Source organism: Arabidopsis thaliana, chromosome 2 (genome assembly GCF_000001735.4).
Source record: "Arabidopsis thaliana chromosome 2, partial sequence".
NCBI lineage: Eukaryota > Viridiplantae > Streptophyta > Magnoliopsida > Brassicales > Brassicaceae > Arabidopsis > Arabidopsis thaliana.
Window position 1 is genome coordinate 3,955,904 of NC_003071.7, and position 21,978 is coordinate 3,977,881.

The 21,978-nt window shown below is 40.9% G+C and overlaps 4 pseudogenes across 4 annotated transcripts; 3 read left to right on the forward strand and 1 right to left on the reverse strand.

The window, feature by feature from the left end:
• Positions 1-521: 521 nt before the first annotated feature.
• On the forward strand, positions 522-1,313 carry AT2G10290 (annotated as a pseudogene; the record flags this gene model as incomplete). Its single annotated transcript has 1 exon — positions 522-1,313.
• Positions 1,314-3,510: 2,197 nt separating this feature from the next.
• On the forward strand, positions 3,511-6,165 carry AT2G10300 (annotated as a pseudogene; the record flags this gene model as incomplete). Its single annotated transcript has 1 exon — positions 3,511-6,165.
• Positions 6,166-12,029: 5,864 nt separating this feature from the next.
• AT2G10310 lies at positions 12,030-15,453 on the reverse strand (annotated as a pseudogene; the record flags this gene model as incomplete). Its single annotated transcript has 1 exon — positions 12,030-15,453.
• A 1,892-nt stretch (positions 15,454-17,345) lies between these two features.
• Positions 17,346-19,963, forward strand: AT2G10320 (annotated as a pseudogene; the record flags this gene model as incomplete). The annotated part of the gene is made up of 1 exon: positions 17,346-19,963.
• Positions 19,964-21,978: the final 2,015 nt, after the last annotated feature.

Below are 21,978 nucleotides of genomic sequence, written 5' to 3' on the forward strand. Positions count from 1 at the left end.
TAATGGGCGTTGGATCCTAGTAATTCCAAAGATATCTGACTCTACCCAAAGGGATTGACTATAGAGAGGGTATTGGCTTTAACATGTTGATTCGATAATGCTTGCTTAGTTACAGTTCGCTAAAGGGATTTAGGTCAGTGTCTAGCTTTGCTTGAGGATTTCTATCACGGGAGTGAATTAATCTTTTGTTGAACTTGTTGTCTAGGGATAGCTTCTGTGAAGTTTTGTCAACCGCCTGAATAGATTAAGTAGACCACACTATTCGATTACCCCATCCTTAGGAATCGTTTATCCATTTGATTGCCTGTTATCATTTCTGCTTTGTCATTCACTTGCCTGCTATTGCCATTCCTGCTTTTAGTTTCATTTCATTTCTGTTATTGCATACTAGGACTGTTAGAACCAACCAACTATCTGCTTGGCTTGACTTAGAGCTTTCTGATCATATCTCATCTGTTTGCATCACACCGGATTGGATTGACATCCTAAAATACTACAACGACAAGATAGTGTTTTAGAGATTAATTGACAAAAATCCTACTATCATAACTCCATAATCCCAGCTGATTTCGTGGTCCTGGACTATGAGAAGGAACCCAAGGATCCCCTTATCCTTGGATGAGCATTCCTAACTACAGCTGGTGCTAGGTTTGATGTGAAGAGAGGGAGATCTCTCTCAAGGTTTGTGGTTAAGATATGGAGTTTGGCATGGATGGCTCACTAAGCCAATCAGTTGCATTGCTTCCAGCATAGTCATACCTCCCCAGACTGATCAAAATCCCACCATAGAGCCACACACAACGCTCCCATCTGCTCGACTCACAAATGAGAGTTGTAGGGCAATAGTCTCGATCGACACTACTACCTCTGTCGATCGACACCCACGGGTTTCACAGACAGAGGATTCCGCACATTCTCTTCAGCCCAAACCACTTGAGGACCTATGTGATAAGTTCTCTTCTATCTCTTCTCCTAGTTTATCTATGATTACTTCCTTGGATTATTCGAAGACTGCTTCACAAGATAACAAGCCTAGAGTCCCTCGAAAGCTTGTTTCTCCTGTTGTTTTTGCAGATGACGAGAAGAGTGTCGATCGACACACCACTGAGTGTCGATCGACACCAGAAGCTGCTCCAACCAGATCAGTTTACACACCGTCTTGGAAGGCGAGGAGGCAGCAGCAATCCTCCACCACCACTCCACCCACATCCTGAATTCCGCCAAGTCAAGCTATTGACTCAAAACAAGCGCTTAGTGGGAGCCAACCCTCTGTTTGATTTTTCTTTTCCCTTTCTTTTATTTTCTTTCATTTTTGATTTATTTTTCCCGCTTTCTCTGGATTTGAATGCCACTGGGGACAGTGTCGTTTAAGTCTGGGGGAGGTTCTTACTAATATTGGTTTTATTTTTGATTCTTATTCTTTTTTGTTTTTGAGTTTATGGAGTCTAAAAAAAAAAAAAAAAAAAATGTTTGCTTTAATTTAGTTAGGAATCATGATCTATATTTCTCATGTTTATTGCCTGATTGATGAGTGCTGCAGGTTCGAGTCAATCAGACTATTGGAAAATCTAGATAGCAAACCAACAGACTTGAGGATATCCTAGTTTCCAACTCAACCACTAAGGCTGGAGCTAATCTCACTGCTATTCCTTTTACCTCTTCAAGCGGTTAGTATTCATAGATCTTGACTCCTTGTTCATACCTGATATTGAGACCAATGTGATAAAAAGAATATGATCCTCTCTCCTTTTAAAAAATAAATAAATTATAATGAGAGATTGAGACGACTTTCAGATAGTGTATAGGGGTAGGAATGTTTCCTATGACCCCATTATTATTTATTATTTGGAATGATCAATTACAAAGGTATGAAAATGCCGAGGGTGTCGATCCAGTATGCGAGTTCCCCTTTGTTTACTCTCTAAAAAGAATAAGTCTGGGGGAGAGAAAGAACAACGAAAAAGAAAAAAAATAAAAAAAATATATATATATATATATATAAAGAATGGTCAATTTATCATGGTATAGTACAGGAATGAGTATAGAAGGATCTTGAATGTTGGCTTGTTTGATGAGACCCAACGATGAAAGCCTGGTGGGTATAGTTGTGGAACTTAGGTATGGAATCTAGAATGTTGTGTAAGCTTTCAGAGAAGTACATTTTGGTTAGGATTTGGTTAGACTTGTTAGGCATATGGACTTAGTTTGAATGATCATGGCAATAGGCTAGAGAATGTTGGGAGTTCCTTTGTTTTCAAAACCTCTTCCACGGGTTCGGCTTTTGTGTTTTGCTTGAGGGCAAGCAAAAGCTAAGTCTGGGGGAGTTGATATAACCCGATTTTCACCGATTTTATCTATGTTTTATGTATAGGATTTTGAGTCTTTATGTTATTTCTCGAATCTTTTTAGTGTCTTTTCAGGTATTCTATGCAATGGGACAACAATGGAGATAAGGAGACATTTTGGAGCAAAAGCTAAGGAAAAGGAAGCTAAGGACGATTTTTGTTCAGGAATCAGCGAGGAGTGTCGACCGATACACTCTTGGTGTCGATCGACACAAGTTTCGGCCCATCAAAAACCCTAGATGCTTTCGAGTTTCCAGAAGCTCAAGTTTGCCGCAGAAGACTTCTCTATTTGCATTATTAGTCTCTGGACGTTTTTAGGGTCTATATATATTGTTTTTAGACCTAAGTTTCGTTTATTAAGTCTTTTATCAAGTTCTTTGCAAAACCCTATTGTGAGAGACATAAGCTATTCATCCCTTGTTCTTCAGAGTTTCATTCAGATCTATATACAGTGAAGAGATCCCTTCTTTCCCATTCTCTATTTACTGTGTTTATGCTTTTTAACTCAATCATGTTGTTTGCTTCATCCAGTATGTCTGAGTAATCTGCTTGTTAGGAATAGGGTTTCTCATTAAGGATTCATATGGTTTAGTAGATTACCCCCTTTGCTAGGTTATCTATAGAATTCTTCATCTTTGATTGTTCTTAATGCTAAATCTAGAGTAATTAACTAGATCTTGAATCCAGACAATAGATATGCCCGCCATAGGTATCTGTAGTTGGATCTATTATTTGATGAGTCTGGTTTAAAGGTGTGTAATAAGAATCGGCCTATTTACTAAGATGATCAATTGAACTCGTTAAGAATGCATATTTAGGTTGACAGTCTCTTGGCGGGCACGCCCACTCGTTATTCCATCATTAGAGTTTGAGTTTAAGAATGGTTTGATAACAACCTAGCTTTCATTAGATCTACTAACCAATAGTTTCCTGAGAATACCCTGTTCCTAGCTCTTTATTAAATCGTTTACACCCAATCAATCTGCTGTTTTCTTAATTTCATTTTCTTACTATTTCACTCATACCCTGCTAGCTTAATCTTGACATTTAACTCACTGTTTGAAAGAAGAACTCCGTGAATTCGATCCTAAAATAATGCAATTGATCTCTTATTTGAGAGAGTAGTTCTAGGTAATTTGAACCATATCAGCGAGTCACCAATATCATGGGGAAAGTTAGGAAGTCCTTTGTTAGCTTTGCTTCAAGGCTTTTGAGCATGCCGCCTCCTCCGGCTCCGGTTCAAGAAGAAGTTCGTCCTCTCGACGATGTTACGACCCCAATGCTTCCTTCCGTGGTTTCTGGCCCTTCTGATGTTGATCAGGTTTCTCACGAGACCTTGATCGTCCAAGATTCTCAAGACCGGACGTGTCTTGAAGGGGCCGACAATGCTCAAGCTCAACTGATTGTCGGTGGCGATCAGAACCAAACTATCTCTACTCAGGTCGTTGAACTTGAGGTTCAAGTTATCAAAGGCAATCAGCCTGCCGCAATTCATACCGCCACATCTGAAGGCGTGAGGATCGATGTTGACCTGACCATCCTTGATTCAAACAAGGATGGAACTGCTGCGGATCATGAGACTTCGAGGCAGTCCCGTGAAGAGAAAGGGAAAGGGGTGGCCAGTCAATCCAAGAAGAGATCGGCCACTGAAGCCGGCCTAACGGATGGAGCTCCCGTGCCAAAGACTTTTTGTCTGTCTAGGGGTGAAGCTCTTAATCCCGACCAATTTACATTCAAGTATACTGGTGATAAATTTCTCGTAAGAGATCGTGAGGCTGCCAGTCATCTCTGGCGTAACTTGATGCTTCCTGGGGCAAGAGAGTTCCCCAACCCTGACGATCTGGTCCTGAAGGAGGAGTATCAGAAGTTTGCCAGATGGTCTTTAAAGGTATGTGTCGATTACACAAGTATTCTATTTTTTTATTCTCTATGTTTTGTTCTGACTGCAATCTTTATTTCATCAGACCGCCGCTTTGGCCAATGATCTAATCGCTTCATCCGATCGCAAACTGAGGTTGAAGCTCGCAGACAGGGACACCTTCGACAACTTGAAGAAATGTGCGGACCAAGCAAAGATCATCTATGCAAGGGATATGAAGGAGATGGCCGCTTTGAAGGATGCCGATGAGACCCACAAGACAGAGATCAACTCGCTGAATGACGAGGTCACCAGACTTAATGGTCGCGAGGCTGATCTTTTGAAAGAGATTGGTGAAGTTCAGGTCGCACTTGTCGCGGCAAAAGAGCACGAGGAGAGAGAATGTATCAGGCTTCAGACCGACCGAGCTGCGAAGGTCTCCCATACTACTAGGAAGGCTCAAAACCGTCTCGACAAGATGAAGGCCTATCTCACCGAGCAGGAAGAGATCGTTAAGCCTAAGGTGGACGCTCTGAACCAAGCCCAAGGCGTAGAGGAAGTGGTTGGCATCTTGATAGGAAGAGGTGCAAAGATTGCAGCGGCCGAGCTAGAGGGCCTAAAGGTCTTAACCCAAAAGGTGAACGATGAGGTCAATGCCTTGAATGTCATTGAGTTCGGAGAGGGCGATCTGAACATGTCTCCAGATCAACTTGGTTTTCAAGGCAATCTTCTCAAGTTGCTCCCGTGGCCGATCAGCATGGTTCCATCGTCGACCTCTTCAACCGAAGTGATATTCGCCATCTCAGCGTTGAGGAAGGCGAACAGAATCCAACGACCTGATGATGTCGTTTTGTACTTGTAATTATTTTAAAGACAATTTGATCGTGGACCCAACTTTCGAGGCGATTTAAATATTGTATCTGACTGTGGACCCGTTTTGAGGCGGTCAAAGAAAATACTTGTTCAACCGTGGACCCACTTTCGGGGCGGTTTTAAATTTAGTTTCCATTTTCTACAATTTCCAATTTTGCTTGTTTCATTCGAAACTAAAAAGGAAAATTGTCTCGTTTTTTTTTTCTCCTTTTTGAAAAAGAAAAGCAAAGACTTTCGAATTTAAGCAAGTTCCCATTTTTTCTTCTAGGGAAGAGAAATTTTCCATTTTTTCGTGGAAAAGAAAAACGAGAATTTCCTCATCGCGGTTTAGCAAATCCCTAATTCTATTTGCTTCCTCCATCTTATAAGTACCCCTTCGAGCAAGAACGATTTTCTTATCGAACCTTTTTCTTCCTTTTAGTTGTAGAATGGAGAGCGCCGGATCCTCATTCCTTGTCAGGAAAAATGTTCCAACCTTTTCTAATGCGGAGGCAATTGAGTGGGGAATGCCGTTCTTTAACAACGTCTGTGTTCCGTGGACTCTTCTGTTCTAGGCGAGCTCAGAGGGAAGGCGTGAAGCGGAAGGATTCCTATCATGTGTTGAATCAAGACACAAGGAGTATCGTGAGATATTGAGCTACTATGAAGAACGCTAGTCTGACATCCTTCATAAACTAGCCATGTTGAAGTCGCATCTACGTTATTGGATCAAGAATGGTTTCTAAAGATTGGCTCCCATGCTAGACATCCTCTTGTCATATTTCAACGACTGTGCCCAAGATGTTGTTGTCGCCTCGAAGGAAAGGAATCCCACAATTATCGCTGACGGAGATTTCGTTCCCAGAGCGCCTCAACTGTTCTATCTTGGATCATCCGCCTCCGATGCCGAAAGCACCGAGTGTCAGAATTTTGTTAACCAGGTGAGAACTGTTTAACCTATCGTTTTTTTTTGATGTGATTCTTATGATTCCATCGTTCTTTTCTTCATGTCGGATTTATGCATGAGGATCAGTGCCGCGAGCTACAATACTTATGAACTAAGAAACAAAAGGTGGATTCTCGCCTTGAGGAGCTTGAAGCTCTGATTACTAAACTGAGACGGAAGAAAAGAAGGGTCGTCACCCGTCTGGATGAAATCGAACAAACGATCAAAGCGTTGGAAATTCGTTCAGAGGATTGGGAGAAAGTTGGTCTTCAGCTGGTGTGGCCTATGCCGAATCGCCTTCTCAAAGACAACCGCGTCGTTTCGGATCGGACGATTTGATGCTTCCATCTGGCCTGTAGCTCTCCTGAATGCTATGAAATGTTCTCTTACCATGCCTTTGTCATGATAGAAGATGATCCTTAGTAGTATTTAGGTCATTTCTCTTTTTATCTTTCCTCGAATAAACGCCCTTGTAATGGCTACCGATCTTATTTGATCACTTTAATTCTTTTCGAATAAACGTCTTTGTAATACCTATTAGAAAAACGTCTTTCGAATAAACGTGTTTGTAATACCTATTAGAAAAACGTTTCTGTCTGAACCAGAGCTTAAGTGCGAGAAAACTAGTCTCGGTTATACCTATTAGAAAAATTAAGTTTCTAATAGGGTGTAGATAATTTCACTACTGCATCCATGTGAGACGCGCATCAAACACCTGGCCAGGGCGCCGAGATTTGACTTGTTACAGATCTTAAAGCGAAGGATTGCCTACGTACCCGGTGAAGGGATCAAGCCATTCGTAGTTCATATTACATAAGATCAAACAGGCGATTTTTTTTTTTTTTTTTTGAAATCTATATATAGTAATAATACTTTTTGAGGTGAACAGCATTCCAAGGATATTCCACCTCTTTTAGCTTCATGGTCATCAGTGATATATCCCTGTTTTCACTAATTTTCTATGTTTTAGGTATAGGATCTTGAGTCTTTATGTTATTTTTCGAGTCTTTTTAGTGTCTTTTCAGGTATTCTATGCAGTGGGATAACAATGGAGATAAGGAGATATTTTGGAGCAAGAGCTAAGGAAAAGGAAGCTAAGGACGATTTTGGATTTAGGATCAGCGAGGAGTGTCGAGCGACACACTCTTGGTGGAAATTTGCCCGAGAAGACTTCCCTATTTACATTATTAGTCCCTAGACGTTTTTAGGGTTTATATACATTGTTTAGACCTAAGTTTTGAGGATCCAGTTTTCATCATCAAGTTTTTATCAAGCTTTTGAAAACCCTGTTACTGAGAGACACAAGCTATTCATCGAGTATTTTCAGACATTGATTCAGTTCTTAATACAGTGAAGAGATCCCTTCTTTTTCCTCCTCTATTTACTGTGTTTATGCTTTCATACTCAATTATGTTGTTTGCTTCAATCAGTATGTCTGAGTAATCTGCTTGTTAGAAATAGGGTTTCTCATTAGGGATTCATATGGTTTAGTAGATTGCCCCCTTGCTAGGTTATCTGTAGAATTCTGCATCTTTAATTATGCTTAATGCTAGATCTAGAGTAATTAACTAGATCTTGAATCCAGACAATAGATATGCTGATAGTAGGATTTTTCACAGGTGTTTAAATCCAGGTGATCAATTCCCTAACACTATCATGTCATTGTAGTATTTAGGGTGTCAATCCAATTAGGTGAGTTTGCTATCAATCAAGATGCAATCAGCATGTACTAAGTCAAGCCAAGTCTAGATGATTTGAGTTATCTAACAACCTAAGTAATTATGCAAGAAACTAACTATACTAAGCAGAAAATAAAGAACATGAGTGATAAAAGCAAGAAGTAAACTACAGACCAGGAACTCTCAATGCATAAACTTAAACAATGAACTAAGTAGAGGAAAGTAAAGATGCTCGACCGAGTATGAACATGCAGGTCGAGTAAACATGTCGAGTAACAAAGTCGAGCAGAATAACAAAGCAGAACGAGCAGATAAACTAAACTGAACGAGCAGAAGAGTAAATAACACGAAACTCAATAAATCTAAGCGCAACAGAGCTCTTAAGAATGGGGTAATTGGTTCTAGTGGACTCCTCAATCCATTTAGCTAACTAACAAACTCAATCAAGCTATCCCTAGACAATAGATTCAAAACCAAATCAATCCACTTCCGTGCGAATGATTCTCATAACTTTAGAACTTCCTAATCTCAATTTCCATTGATGAAACATAATAAAGCAGGCTTTAAACACCAATCTATTAAAGTCAATAAGCAGTCTAAACATCCAATGTCTTGGGCTAGAATCTACAAATCTCTGAAATTAGTTGGTTTAGACATTTCATCAAACACCTTTTGGGTGGAGAAAGTCTGAAATCAATTTTCAATTGATCTGAAAGAAAATAGCATTAAGAACTCCTAAAACAGAAGGGAATCATGCATTTATAAACTTAGCTAGCTAAAGAGAAGAGGAATCCACCTAAACCTAACCCATCCTCAAGAACTCTGAAGAACACTACTCATGAACTATGAAGAACATCATACAAAACCCAGAAAAATCATAAAACCCAGAAATCATTATAAACTTAGTATGCAATAGATCTAAACAAGATAAACAACTTTGTAGAAGAAAATAATTGCAAAAACTTAAAGATTCAACAGGAAATTAAAGGAACATATTTAGGGTTTTTCACCAAAGAGGCTAGAACAAAAGGAATAAAAGAGGAATATCCATTAGGTAAACGGAAGGGGTCTATTTATAGCAAATACTAGGTTGCCCTAATTCGCTAGAAGACAAAATAAGAAAGTCGGCGCAGGACCGCTCGGCCCTAGGCCGAGTAGAAAAGCCGAGTGGCTTGGTCTTAGTCACATCGCTCGGCTCTTGGCCGAGTGGCTTGGTCGAGTAGGTGCAAATCTTCAAGATTCACTTTTTCTTCACTTACTCGACATGCACATCGAGTATAAAGGTCGAGTATACTTCAAATTCTTCCTTAGGTCCTCCGGACTCGAGTCTGTCCATCCCTTGTGGTAGAAACCTCCAAGTTGAGTCCAAAAGTATCTAATTCACCTGCAAAACACTCCAAATGCAAGTATGTTATGCAATGCAATGCAAAATGTGCAAAAGAAGGAAAAGAGACTAAGAATGCATGAAAAGAGACTTGAAACTAAGCTAAATGCATGAAAAACAAGGGCTTTAAAAGGTTAAAATCTAGTGTTATCATATGCCCGCCATAGGTATCTGTAGTTGGATCTAAAACAAGGACTTTAGCCATCTTCTTCACAACACAACCTAATCTTTCACTTAGTCTATTCAAGCATTCAAATCAGCATATTCCCTTTAACATTCATTAAGCAAGAACCATGGATCATACTATACAATGCATATTAAACTCATTTGGCTAAGGGCAAAGGGTCAAAAGACAAAAAGGTCCCTTAAAGAATAGGCTTTAGTAACAAGGGATCTCTCAAGAATGATTAAGCTTTAGTAGAATGCTAAAGGTAAGTCCCAAGTTATGCATACATAGATAAGATCCCATCTACCCAAAGTATAATCAATGAAGACCTAATGGCAATCCCATCTCCCATCCTAATTAAGAACTTGACTCTACCCTTTTGCATTCATAATCTTTTGAACTCTTTCTTAACCCATTCTTTTCTTTTTTTCTTAACTCTAGGAGAAGCTTTTCTTTTCTCTTTGATACTTCTAGCGGGTTTGGCTTTCTTTAGTACTAAGGTTCTGTTTTTGATCTCTATTAAGCTTAGGGCTTTTTACCCTTCTTTATTAGCTAACAATAACCCAATCTCTTTCTTTAACAATCTCAAACCCTTTACTAGACTTTTTCTAACTTCTTTAGCTTACTTCTCCTAGAATTCTTTTCCCTTTTCTTGTAAACAATGAACTCAATCCTTTTTCTCTTTTAAACTCTTCCCAACCCATAGAACAAGTACCCACCTAGTCCTATCTAGTTCGGATAACGCGAACTAGAACTACATGAGATACTATCTTTGTCGTTATAAACCTAACACTTTCTACCAAGCTTAATCGAAAATAGACCTCACAAACACTCACAAGTGATATATGGCTTGAAAGAAGGCTTAGGTTAGGGTATGGGGAAACTGCTCTAAAGATGAGAGACAGCTATTTGGATCAACAAGAGTGGTGAAATGAATAAGAAGATCCAAATATTTTAAGGGTGACCATGAGTTTAACAAACAATGCATAGTATGATAATTACAAGTCAAATTAAGGTTCAAATTGATAGGGAATAGCTTCAAATCACAGCGAGTTTCAACTAAGGAAAGATCAAGTATATGAATTCAAAAGATGGTGCGGTTTTACTTCAAGATCAATCGGTTAAGCACTAGACAACTAACAACAAGGGCATTGAAACTATCTAGTGAACATGTAAAGTGATGACAAATGATGAGAAATGGTATAAAACAGTGATGATATGATGCTAAAGTGATGACAAATGGATGCTTAAAACATGCAAAATACACACTTATCAACTCCCCCAAACTTAGTCTTTGCTTGCCCTCAAGCAAACAATCAAGAACAAGCAGAAGGTGAGGTTTGAAAGCGGGGACTCAGAGCCAAAGCACCAGATAGACCAGATGAAATCAATGTCCAAGTTGAAAGTTCTAAGCTGGGATATGATCGAATTCTACTCAAAAACGTTAGCCATGCCTTGTTATTAATCAATCCGACTCTTATGTTGGACCTACACATGTTTTCAAATCTACCAATCCCTTTAACATTCATTAGTTCTGGAACGTGAATCAAGCAATGCATCATCAATGAACTCATTTGGCTAAGGTAAAAGGTCAAGAGACAAAGATGGTCCCTTATAGAATAGGCTTCAACAACAGGGGATCTCTCAAGAAATGATTAAGCTTTAGTAGAATGCTAAAGGTAAGTCCCAAGCTATGCATACAGAGATAAGATCCCATCTACCCAGAGTATGTCAAATGAAGCTCTAATGGTAATCCCATCTCCAATCTCAATATAAGAACTTAACTCTACCCTATGCATTCATGAATCTTTTAAACCCTTGTTCTAATCATTCTTTTCTTTTCTCTTAACTCTAGGAGAAGCTTTCTCAACACTTTGTTACATCTAGCGGATTTGGATTTCTTTAACAATTAAGGTTCCTGTTTTTAACATTTTAAAACCAAGGGCTTTTGCCCATCTCCAATAGCTAACAAGAACTCTTTCTTTTCTTTAGAAATCCCAAAACCTTTACTAGACTTTTTCTGCTTCTTTAGCTTACTTCACCTAGAGTCCTTTACCTTTTCTCATCAATGAATCAACCCCTTTTTCTTTTAAACACATCCTAGCCCAAAGTATAAGCGCCCACCTAGTCCTATCTAGTCCGAAAAATGCGAACTAGAACTACATGAGACACTATCTCTGTCGTTACGAACCTAACACTTTCTACCAAGCTTAATTGGAATAAGACCTCACAAACACTCACAAGTGATATAGGGCTTGAAAGAAAGTCTAGGTTTGGGTTTGGGTTAACTGCTCTAATAAGGAGAGTCAGCTACTTGGATTAACAAGAGTGATCAAAATGAATAAGAAAATCCAAGTATTTTATGGTATCCATGAGTTCAAATTTGATGCAGACATGATAATTAAAGATCAGATTCAGGTTCAAATTGATAGGGAATGGTATCAGATCATGACAGTGTGGTCGAGTAGAGCAATCTAGGCATGGTTCAGTTTTATTTCAAATTCATTGACTACGCAACAGACAACTAGCAACGAGGGCACTGAGTTTATCCGGTGAATCAAAATGCTTACAAGGCTATCTCATCATCATCCCCTATGCATATGCAACGATCCTAAATGAAACACTATAGACTCGATCCTAAATGTAATGCAACTACATGAACACTCTTTTTTTTTTTTTGAAATCATTTTCTGAAAATTTTCATTTTTTTTTGGTTTTTCTATGCCTTAAATGATTGCAGACTCAAAAATATATACAATGCAACACACACTTCCTGAGCCCTCCCCCAAACTTAAATCACACAGTCCACTGTGTGAATAAACTTGGAAGAGAGTACTCAGGACAAATCCAATCACAGAAACAAAAAAAATGAAGAAACAAATCACAATAGATGATATAATACAATGGTGAAGTGAGGCGCTTACCTCAGTTGAAGAATGAACGAAGTTGCTCGTCAATGGTTGCATGTGATTGTTCTCAGGCCATAGACGAACCACCTTGTTCTGTATCAGCTCCAGCAGGTGGGTACTCGACCTCATCAGCTCTGTGGCGGCCAGCACCTCTCTAAGGATACTCGACCTCTCTCCTTCTACTGCGGCCAGCACCGCGGTCGCGTAAACTACGAGACTGCAGAAGTTGTCTGCTCCTACTGCTAGATCGAGTGAGTGTGGTCCTCCTCTTCCTCCCAGATTCACGAGGCTCGAATGATGAATGCCTCGCAGGGGCATGCGGAATCTCCTACTCTCTAGGCTTAGGCCTGCGCCGACTTGGCTCGCGTGCGTCATATCTCCTCGAAGGCATGTCCTGAGGGAGATGTCCCTGCGGAATAGCTGTAGTGGAAGAGGAGCAGCTGATCTTGTCCTTCAGAAACTTGATAGCCCTGAGGCACTTGGCGAGTAACTTGTCCTGTTTCATGCACCACTTTTGCAGCTTGCTGTTGTTTCTGTGAGCTTCGCTCAAACTCCTGCTTTCCCTCACAGGAGGTATATGCTCACTGAAATGATACATGCTCGTGTCAAACTCCGCCTCATCTATATCATCCGTCTCATCAACATCTTCTGTTGTAGCTCCTTCGGTATGACTGATCTCCTCAGTTGGTGGACTGCCCTCGAAATAAAGATCTTCAAGCGCAGGCTTGAAGTCAATGTTCCTGCCCTCGATAATCCTAGTAGCGTCAATGCAGGGGAGAAGAATGTTGGCGATTTTAATCGATGAATGCTCGAACCTGTAGCGGTGAAAGTCGCCAGCCATGTCAAACTCCAAGAACTCACATCGGCACAAATGATCCAAGTCCATCATTCTTGGTGCTAACCCTGGTTCCTTGAGCGGTACTCCACAAAGCCACCCACGCATAGTGCTCCTCTCACCTTATTCTTTCCGTTTGTCAACGCCCACTTCCGGTATCCACACAGATGGATCAACAGAGGCAGTACTGGTGGTGCGTTGTTGAGATCGCCTCTCAAGACATTCTCTCCCTTCGTCCGGTGGAGAATCCCTGTAAGCGCATAATTTATCATCTCCATGTCCGTGTTAGACACGGTGCCTGTAGACTCCCTGGAGTAAAAGACGTTGGCAACCGATCGCTGAAAGTAGCGGATCAGAGGACTCCGGATTTGGTTGCTCTTGGACCTCGCCGAGTTTAGCGGTAGATTGTTCCCAATAGTGGCCCACAAGTCCTTAAGCTCTTCTCTGTCAAATCGTGGTTTGGTTCCATTTCCACTAGGGAAACCAATCAGTTCTTCCAAGTTCTTGATCGAAAGCTGATACCGCTGTTCATCCACTGAGAACGTCAAGAAACCTAGTCCCATGGTATCCAACTCAAAGTCTGTGAGTCCCTCATACATCTCCACTTGCAGCGTGGAAAGAAAATCGATTGTCTCCTCCTTATAGGCAGGGTAAGGGTAAGGCATGAGTGTCTCCAGATGACACTTCTCGAACAGATGCTGTACGTCCTCCAGTAACCCCAGCTGGGCTAAAGTCTCATAGCACGGATACCTCGTTCCCCTGAAGTCATTCATCTCAAAGAACCTGATATACTCCTCCACTGTAACCTCGTCGGGTTTGTTCAGCAGCTTCGTCTCCTTACGCCATGACTCTGGCTCATACTCAGTTTCGATGTCCTCATCAATCAGCTCATATCTACTCGACATCGCCCTCTTTCCTCTGGCGATTTCAGCTCTTCTCTGATTACGTCGGGCTGCAGAGCGTTCGAATTCATCCCTGAAGCTCTGGTAAACATGTTGAGTTGCTTCCTTGGAGAAAGAACAGGAGGTCGAGTAGTTTGGATGGTGTGTAGACGCGATCGAGTATGTGTAGAGGTTATGATTCCTTGGTCAAACGGTGATGAGCGAGAGGCAACGAGAGGTTGAATGAAGTTGGAAGAGCGGTGATTCGAGTTGTTGTGGTAGTGGAGAGGTCGAGTGAAGGTTGTGAGGATGACTATGGTGATGAGCGGCGGTGATTCCTTCAGGCCGAATGATGAGGCTTGGACGGAAGAGAAGGTGATGCGAAATCGAGTGTCGCAGCAGTAGGTGAGGTCGAGTGGTTTGGATTTGGTCGAGTGTATGAGGAAGAGAGATGGGGAGGTCGCGTATTTTGAAGAGAGAAGGCGATGGGATCGAGTGAATGGGTAAGGGGAGGTCGAGTGGAGTGGAGAAGAAAAGATAGATTTTGTTATCACCTTATGGGGAGCGTGGGAGACATGGCTGCAGCAGTGGGTCCCTCGTTGTCTTCATGTCTCTTCTCTGTATTCTCTGTTTACTAGAAAAATCCCCAGGAAATTCCGCAATCTTCTAAACTTGATGAACTCTTTGTAATATTCTGTAGCTTCTGTTGGTCGAGTAAAATGATGAATTTTTTTTTTAGGTTTTTAAACATCACTCATACTCGACCAATATACTCGATCTCTAGGCCATCATTAGAGTAAAAGTTTTGAATTTTTACTCTACCTTCACGTTACTCCTTTCTTCCTGAGAACCACAAACACAACCAAAACAAATAAAAAATAACAAGAAAGTAAAAATTATTTACAAGGATAGTCATGGGACTTCCTCCCAAGTGAGCTTGTTTTAAGTCTCTAGCTTGACTCCTCACACTTATCAAGAAGAAAATGAACTGTTGAGAGGGTCTACATAATCCTCTTTGATACCATCATCATACTCAGCGTCCTCCCTGTAGAGGTCTGCAGCAGAATACTCAATTCCCCTCTCTTCAAAATATGCTTCTTTCTCTTCTGGAGGGTAATCTATCTCTTCAGACCATTTTGAAGTGAACTTCTTTCTCGGGATAGTGTCGATCCCGCCTTTAGGTTGAGCTTCCTTCTGCAACTGATTCAGCTTACTTTTAAGTTCCTCAACATTGTGGGCTAGCTTCTCTATAGTTTCATCTTGCTTATCAGACCTCTTTTAAGTTCTTTCACTCTTTCAGTCTCATATCCTTCTCCTGAGATCACTCTATCATTTCCAGAGGTTTTTCCATCCTCTGTTGACCCTTGTGGAGTTTTGTTGATGCTAAACTGCAACTTGATATGCTTTCCAAGGTTGAGACTTATTTTCCCAGCACCAATGTTGGCAGGGCCATTTTGTTGATTCTGTTCTTCAGCCATTTTGAGTGGTTGTTGAGGTACAAGGTTGACTGTGTTTCTCCTTTCTCTGATTTCGCGAGCTATGCGGTCGATGTTGTCGTTGAAAAGGAGGTTCTGATTGCCTTTTGATCGAGTTCGCATACAACAGAGGTGTACCTGGATCAAGAAGACAACAAGAAAAACACACAGTTAGTAACCGAAAAGAAAATTGAAAAAGAACTTGATCTAAGCAAGTCTGAAATCTCAAATGTAACAAACAAACACCCAATTGGCAACAGCGCCAAATTGATAATAGGTTTTTAATCAAATAAACCTAAAGCACTATCATGTCGTTGTACTATTGAAGGTTGTCAATCCAAATGGGTGTGATGCTAACAATCAAGATGTGATCAGAGGTCACTAAGTCAAGCCAAGCAATAACAGGTTTTGGTGTGTTCTAGCAGTCCTAAGTGAACATGCAGAAAACAGAAAATCAAACAGAAACAGTGAAACACTCGACCAACACAGCTCTTTGCAGAGCACTGGGTGAGGTCGAGTAACAGACAGAAAATAAAACACAGATACTCGACTGCACAGTCTGTTGCCAGACAACTGGGTGGTCGAGTACGAGGTCGAGTAAGAAGAAAGAATTGTAGAAATTAAGCGACAGATAACAGGATGCAGTAAACAACAATAGAGTAAACAAAGAATTCAATCAGATAAAGAATTCCCAAGGATGGGGTAATTGAGTAGTTTCGTTTCCTCAGTTTACAGGTGATTGACATGCTCAATAAATTAACCCTAGACAACAAGTTCATTAACCAAATCTAAGTGCCACCGCAACAGAGACTCTCAAGTTAACCTAGTCCCAGACTCAATCACCATTGACGAGAGCTAACCTAACAGGCATTACGAATCAACAAGTTAAAGCCAAAACGCTCCCTGCAACCAATACCTTGGTACAGGGTCACGAATCTCTAAAATTAGTGGTTCAGACATTTCATCGAACACCTTTTGGGCACGGAAATGTCTGGGCTCAAATTCCAGTTGATTAGAAAGCAATAGGCATTAAGAACAACTAATCCAGAAGGGATCTATCAACCAATACTCAATCTCCTAGCATACTGAGAATTCTACACTACTCTAACCCATACTCAGAAACCTATTCACTACTGAGACATCATAACAATGAGCATAAACGTTGAACAGGTTGAAAACATGATAGCAACAGTGTAACAGCAGGATGATAACAGAATGAATAACAGTAAACGAAATCAAGAACAAAAGCTGAATACTGAATACTGAATAGATAAAGAGAAATCCGGATTACAAAAGGTCTAGAACAAAAGGTCTGCGGGATAAAACTAGATAAAAACTTCTTGTCTGCAAAAATGTGAAGTACATGCTACTTATAGCCAAATATTCCGAAACCCTAATACTCAAAACGACGAAGTATTGGGACGGATTAAGAACTGTACTCGACCGAAGTGGTCGAGTGGGAGGTCGAGTGAATAGCTGGAGTCTTCTTTTCTTCCTTGAGCTCGAGTGTCTGGTTGAGTGCAGAATGAAGAAGACTCTGAAGCTTGCCATAGAGGGTGTAGTCGAGTGGTGGTGAAAGTGATACTCGACTTCTTCCAGGTGGAGTGATGAGGTCGAGTGGTGGTCTGATGATGGAGATGAGGGCACTCGACCTCGTGGTCGAGTGATGTGATCGAGTGATGGTTTGGTGATGGAGATGAGGGCAGTCGACCTCGTGGTCGAGTGGTGAAGTGAAGTGGTGATGTCTTCTACTCGACCTGGGGTCGAGTGGTCTCTTGAGATCTTGAAGCTCCTACTCGACCTCTAGGTCGAGTGGTTTGTCATGATTAGGTCCGCTTCTTCCAGTTAGCTCGTTAACAGCTCCAAATCACCTGAAATCAACACAAATATGCAAAATGCATGCAAACCTATCCTAAACATGTAAAGTGATGACAAATGATGAGAAATTGTATAAAACAGTGATGATATGATACTAAAGTGATGACAAATGGATGCTCAAAACATGCAAAATACACACTTATCAGCAGCCAATGGACCATATCGAACGCTTTGAGGACCTTGTTCTGAACATCAAAGCTAATGGAGTCTCACAGGACTACCTAGTGTGCAAGCTTTTCCCTTATTCACTTGTTGGGGAAGCAGCTTCTTGGCTGAAACAACTTAAAGCAGGTTCCCTTAAGACTTGGAGAAGCATCAAAATAGCCTTCCTGAATAATTTTTACGATGATGCTAAGTCTGAGGAGTTGAGAAACAAGTTGTCTGCATTCACACAAGGTCCAGTAGAAGCTTTCAAGGCTGCTTGGGTTTGTTTGAAAGAGTACCAACGAGACTGCCCATATCACGGTTTCAGTGAAGTACAACTTCTAGGTACCTTCTTCAGAGGAGTTGATTGGAGATACGAGATGGCTCTAGATGCAGCAAGCAATGGTAACTTCAACATACGTTACCCAGTTGATGCTACAACCCTGATAGATAACCTCGCTTGCAGCAACAGTACCAAGAATGATGATTTTGAGAGGAAGAAGATTGCGAGAACTATCTCAGGCAATCATATGGCATAGGCGAATGCTAAGCTGGATTCGGTTCACAACTTGCTTACATGGAAGAAGCATGTCCACTTTGCAGCTGAGGATGAGACTATTGAGCCTGACCCTGAGTCAGAGGAAGGAGTCTTCTACATCGATGGTCAAGGCTACACAAAGTTTGGGCAGTCACAAGGCAACTTCAGTGGCAACCGGTTTACAGGGAACCAGAGTTCCTCCAACTACACTCCAAAGCCTGCTTTCCAAAAGACCTTTCCTTAGAGCAACTTCTAGAGGATCTATGGTAATTCCTTAGAGCAACTTCCAGAGGATCTATGGTAATTCAGCTTACCAAGCACCCCACCCCCCCACCCCTCCACCCTCACCAGAGACAAGAATAGAATCGATGCTTGAGCAGATTCTAGAGAGCCAAATAAAGCTCGTTGTGGAGTTTAATGGCAAGTTTGATGCTGTCTAAACAGATCTTAATGGGAAGATCAACAATATGAGCTCTCACCTGAAGAAGCTGGATGTACAAGTAGCTCAAACTGCACAATCCATCAATAGACAAGAGGGTTTTCTTCCTGGTAATCCTGATGCTAACCCAAGGATGAGCTACAATGCCATCTTGATTAGAGAAGGAGATGATGTGTGGGAGGAATTGGACACTGAAGACAAGTTGGAGCTCGCAGTTGTAGAGATGGTGTCGACCGACACCCTCTTATGTTGATCGACACCATATGGAACGCTCTTCTCTGAGACGAGTCAATACGATGGTGTTGATCGATACCCCTCTAGTGTAGATCAACACTGGATCCGGACAACACCTTGTGAGGTGCAAATCCCTATGCAGCCCGAGTCAGTTTACAGCCCTCCAGTCCCTTATCCGAGGCAGCGTCGTTCTAAGTAGAATATTCATGCTGCTAAGTGCACAACCATAATGGAGAAGATCCTCCATACTCTTCCTAAAGATGCTTCTGAGACATCTTCTGCTTCACTCAACATGTATGTCAAGCGACTTGTTGACAATGGAATTAGCTCCGATGAAGCTAAACTGCTGACCAGAGACATCAGTGCAATCATGCTGCCTAAGACCTGGAAGGAGAAGGCATAGAGAGTAGACATTGCTGAGTACATCTGCACCATCACTCCTGGTTAGACCACTGAGAAGCTTCCAGACCCAGGTAGCTTTGTTCTTGATTGCTCTATCTCCACAAGCAGGTTTAGCCGCTCTTTGTGTGATCTAGGATCAAGTATCAACCTCATGCCTAAGTATGTTGCTGAAAGACTAGGCATGACTAATTACAGGCCTACTCGCATCACTCTTCTTTTCGCGGATCGTTTCAAGCGAATCCCTGAAGGAATACTTGAAGATGTTCCTGTTAAGGTTGGTAACTCTGTTATCCCTACTGATTTTGTGGTCCTTGACTATGAGATGGAACCCAAGGATCCTCTTATCCTTGGAAGATCGTTCCTAGCTACAGCTGGTGCTAGGTTTGATGTGAAGAGAGCGAGAATCTCTCTCAAGGTTTCTGATTTAGAGATTGAGTTTGGCATGGATGGTTCAGAGCTTATTAAGCCTATCAGTGGCATTGCTTCCAGCACAGACACACCTCCTCAGACTGCTCAGAATCCCACCACAGCGCCACACACAACGCTCCCTTTTGCTCAGCTCGCCAATGAGAGTTGCAGAGCAACGGTGTCAATCGACACCACTACCCCTGTCAATTGACACCCTCGGGTTTCACAGACAGATGCTTCTGCACATTCTCATCAGCCCACACCACTTGAGGACCTACGTGATAAGTTCTCTTCTCTCTCTTCTCGTTCTTTACCTTCGATTAATTCCTTAGATTCTTTGAAGTTTGCTTCACAAGATAACAAGCCTAGAGTTCCTCGAAAGCTTGTTTCTCCTATTGTTCTTGTAGCTGCTCCAACCAGATCCGTTTACGCACCGCCTTAGAAGGCGAGGAGGCAGCAGCAATCCTCCACCACTCCACCCACATCCTGAACTCCACCAAGTCAAGCTATTGACTCAAAACAAGCGCTTAGTGGGAGGCAACCCAATGGTTTGATTTTTCTTTTCCCTTTCTTTTATTTACTTTTATTTTTTATTTATTTTTTCCGCCTTCTTCGGATTTGAATGCCACTAGAGACAGTGTCGTTTAAGTCTGGGGGAGGTTCTTACTAATATTGGTTTTATTTTTGCTTCTCATTATTTTTCGTTTCTAAAGTTTAAAAAAAAAAAAAAAAAAATTCTCTTGTTTATTGTCTGATTGATGAGTGTTGTAAGTTCGAGTCAATCCGACTATTGGAAAATCTAGATGGCAAACCTACAGACTTGAGGATATACTAGTTTCCAAATCAACCATTAAGGCTGGAGCTAATCTCACTGCTCTTCATTTTACCTCTTCAAACGGTTAGTATTCATAGATCTTGACTCCTGGTTCATACCTGATATTGAGACCAATGTTTTAAAAAGACTATGTTCTTCTCCCCTTATAAAAAGAAAATATAATGAGAGATTGAGACAATTTTCAGACAGTGTATAGGGGTAGGAATGTTTCCGATTACCCCATTATTATACATTATTTGGAATGATCAATTACAAAGATTGGAAAAATGCCGAGGGTGTCAATCCAGTATGCGAGTTTCCCTTTGCTTACTCTCTAAAAAGAATAAGTCTGGGGGAGAGAAGAACACCAAAGAAAAAAACATATAAAAAAATGGTCAATTTATCATGGTATAGTACAGGAATGAGTCTAGAAGGATCTTGAATGTTAGCTTGTTTGATGAGACCCAGCGATGCAAGCCTGGTGGATATAGTTGTGAAACTTAAGTATGGAATTTAGAATGTTGTGTAAGCTTGTAGAGAACTACATGGTGGTTAGGATTTGATTAGACTTGTTAGGCATATGGACTTAGTTTGGATGATCATGGCAATAGGCTAGAGAATGTTGGGAGTTCCTTTGTTTTCAAAACCTCTTCCACAGGTTCGGCTTTTGTGTTTTGTTTGAGGGCAAGCGAAAGCTAAGTCTGGGGGAGTTGATATAACCGGATTTTCACCGATTTTATCTATGTTTTAGGTATAGGATTTTGAGTCTTTATGTTATTTCTCGAGTCTTTTTAGTGTCTTTTCAGGTATTCTATGCAATGGGACAACAATGGAGATAAAGAGACAGTTTGGAGCAAAAGCTAAGGAAAAGGAAGCTAAGGACGATTTTGGTTCAGGAATCAGGGAGGAGTGTCGACCGATACACCCTTGGTGTCGATCGACACCAGTTTCGGCCCAGCAAAAACCCTAGATGCTTTAAAGTCTACATAAGTGGAAATTTTCCCAGAAGACTTCCCTATTTACATTATTAGTCCCTAGACGTTTTTAGGATTTATATACATTGTTTAGACCTAAGTTTTGAGGATCCAGTTTTTATCATCAAGTTTTTATCAAGCTTTTGAAAACCATGTTACTGAGAGACACAAGCTATTCATCGAGTGTTTTCAAACATTGATTCAGTTCTTAATACAGTGAAGAGATCCCTTCTTTTCCCTCCTTTATTTACTATGTTTATGCTTTCATACTTAATTATGTTGTTTGCTTCAATCAATATGTCTGAGTAATGTGCTTGTTAAGAATATGGTTTCTCATAAGGGATTCATATGGTTTAGTAGATTGCCCCCTTGCTAGGTTATCAGTAGAATTCTTCATCTTTAATTATGCTTAATGCTAGATCTAGAGTAGTTAACTAGATCTTGAATCCAGACAATAGATATGCCGACCATAGGTATATGTAGTTGGATCTATTATTTGATGAGTCTGTTTTTTAGGTGTGTAATAAGAATCAGCCTATCTACTAAGGTGAACAATCGAACTCGTTGAGAATGCATATTTAGGTTGATAATTTCTCGGCTTCTCCGGTTATTCTTAGCTATAGATATAAGGAGTTTCGAGGAACACCACCGGTTATTCTATAATTAGAGTTTTGAGTTTAAGAATGGTTCGATAACAACCTAGCTTTCATTAGATCTACTAACCAATAGTTTCTTGAGACAACCATGTTCCTATCTCTTTATTTAATCATTCACAACAAAATCAACCTGCTGTTTTCTTACTTTGTTCTCTTTTATT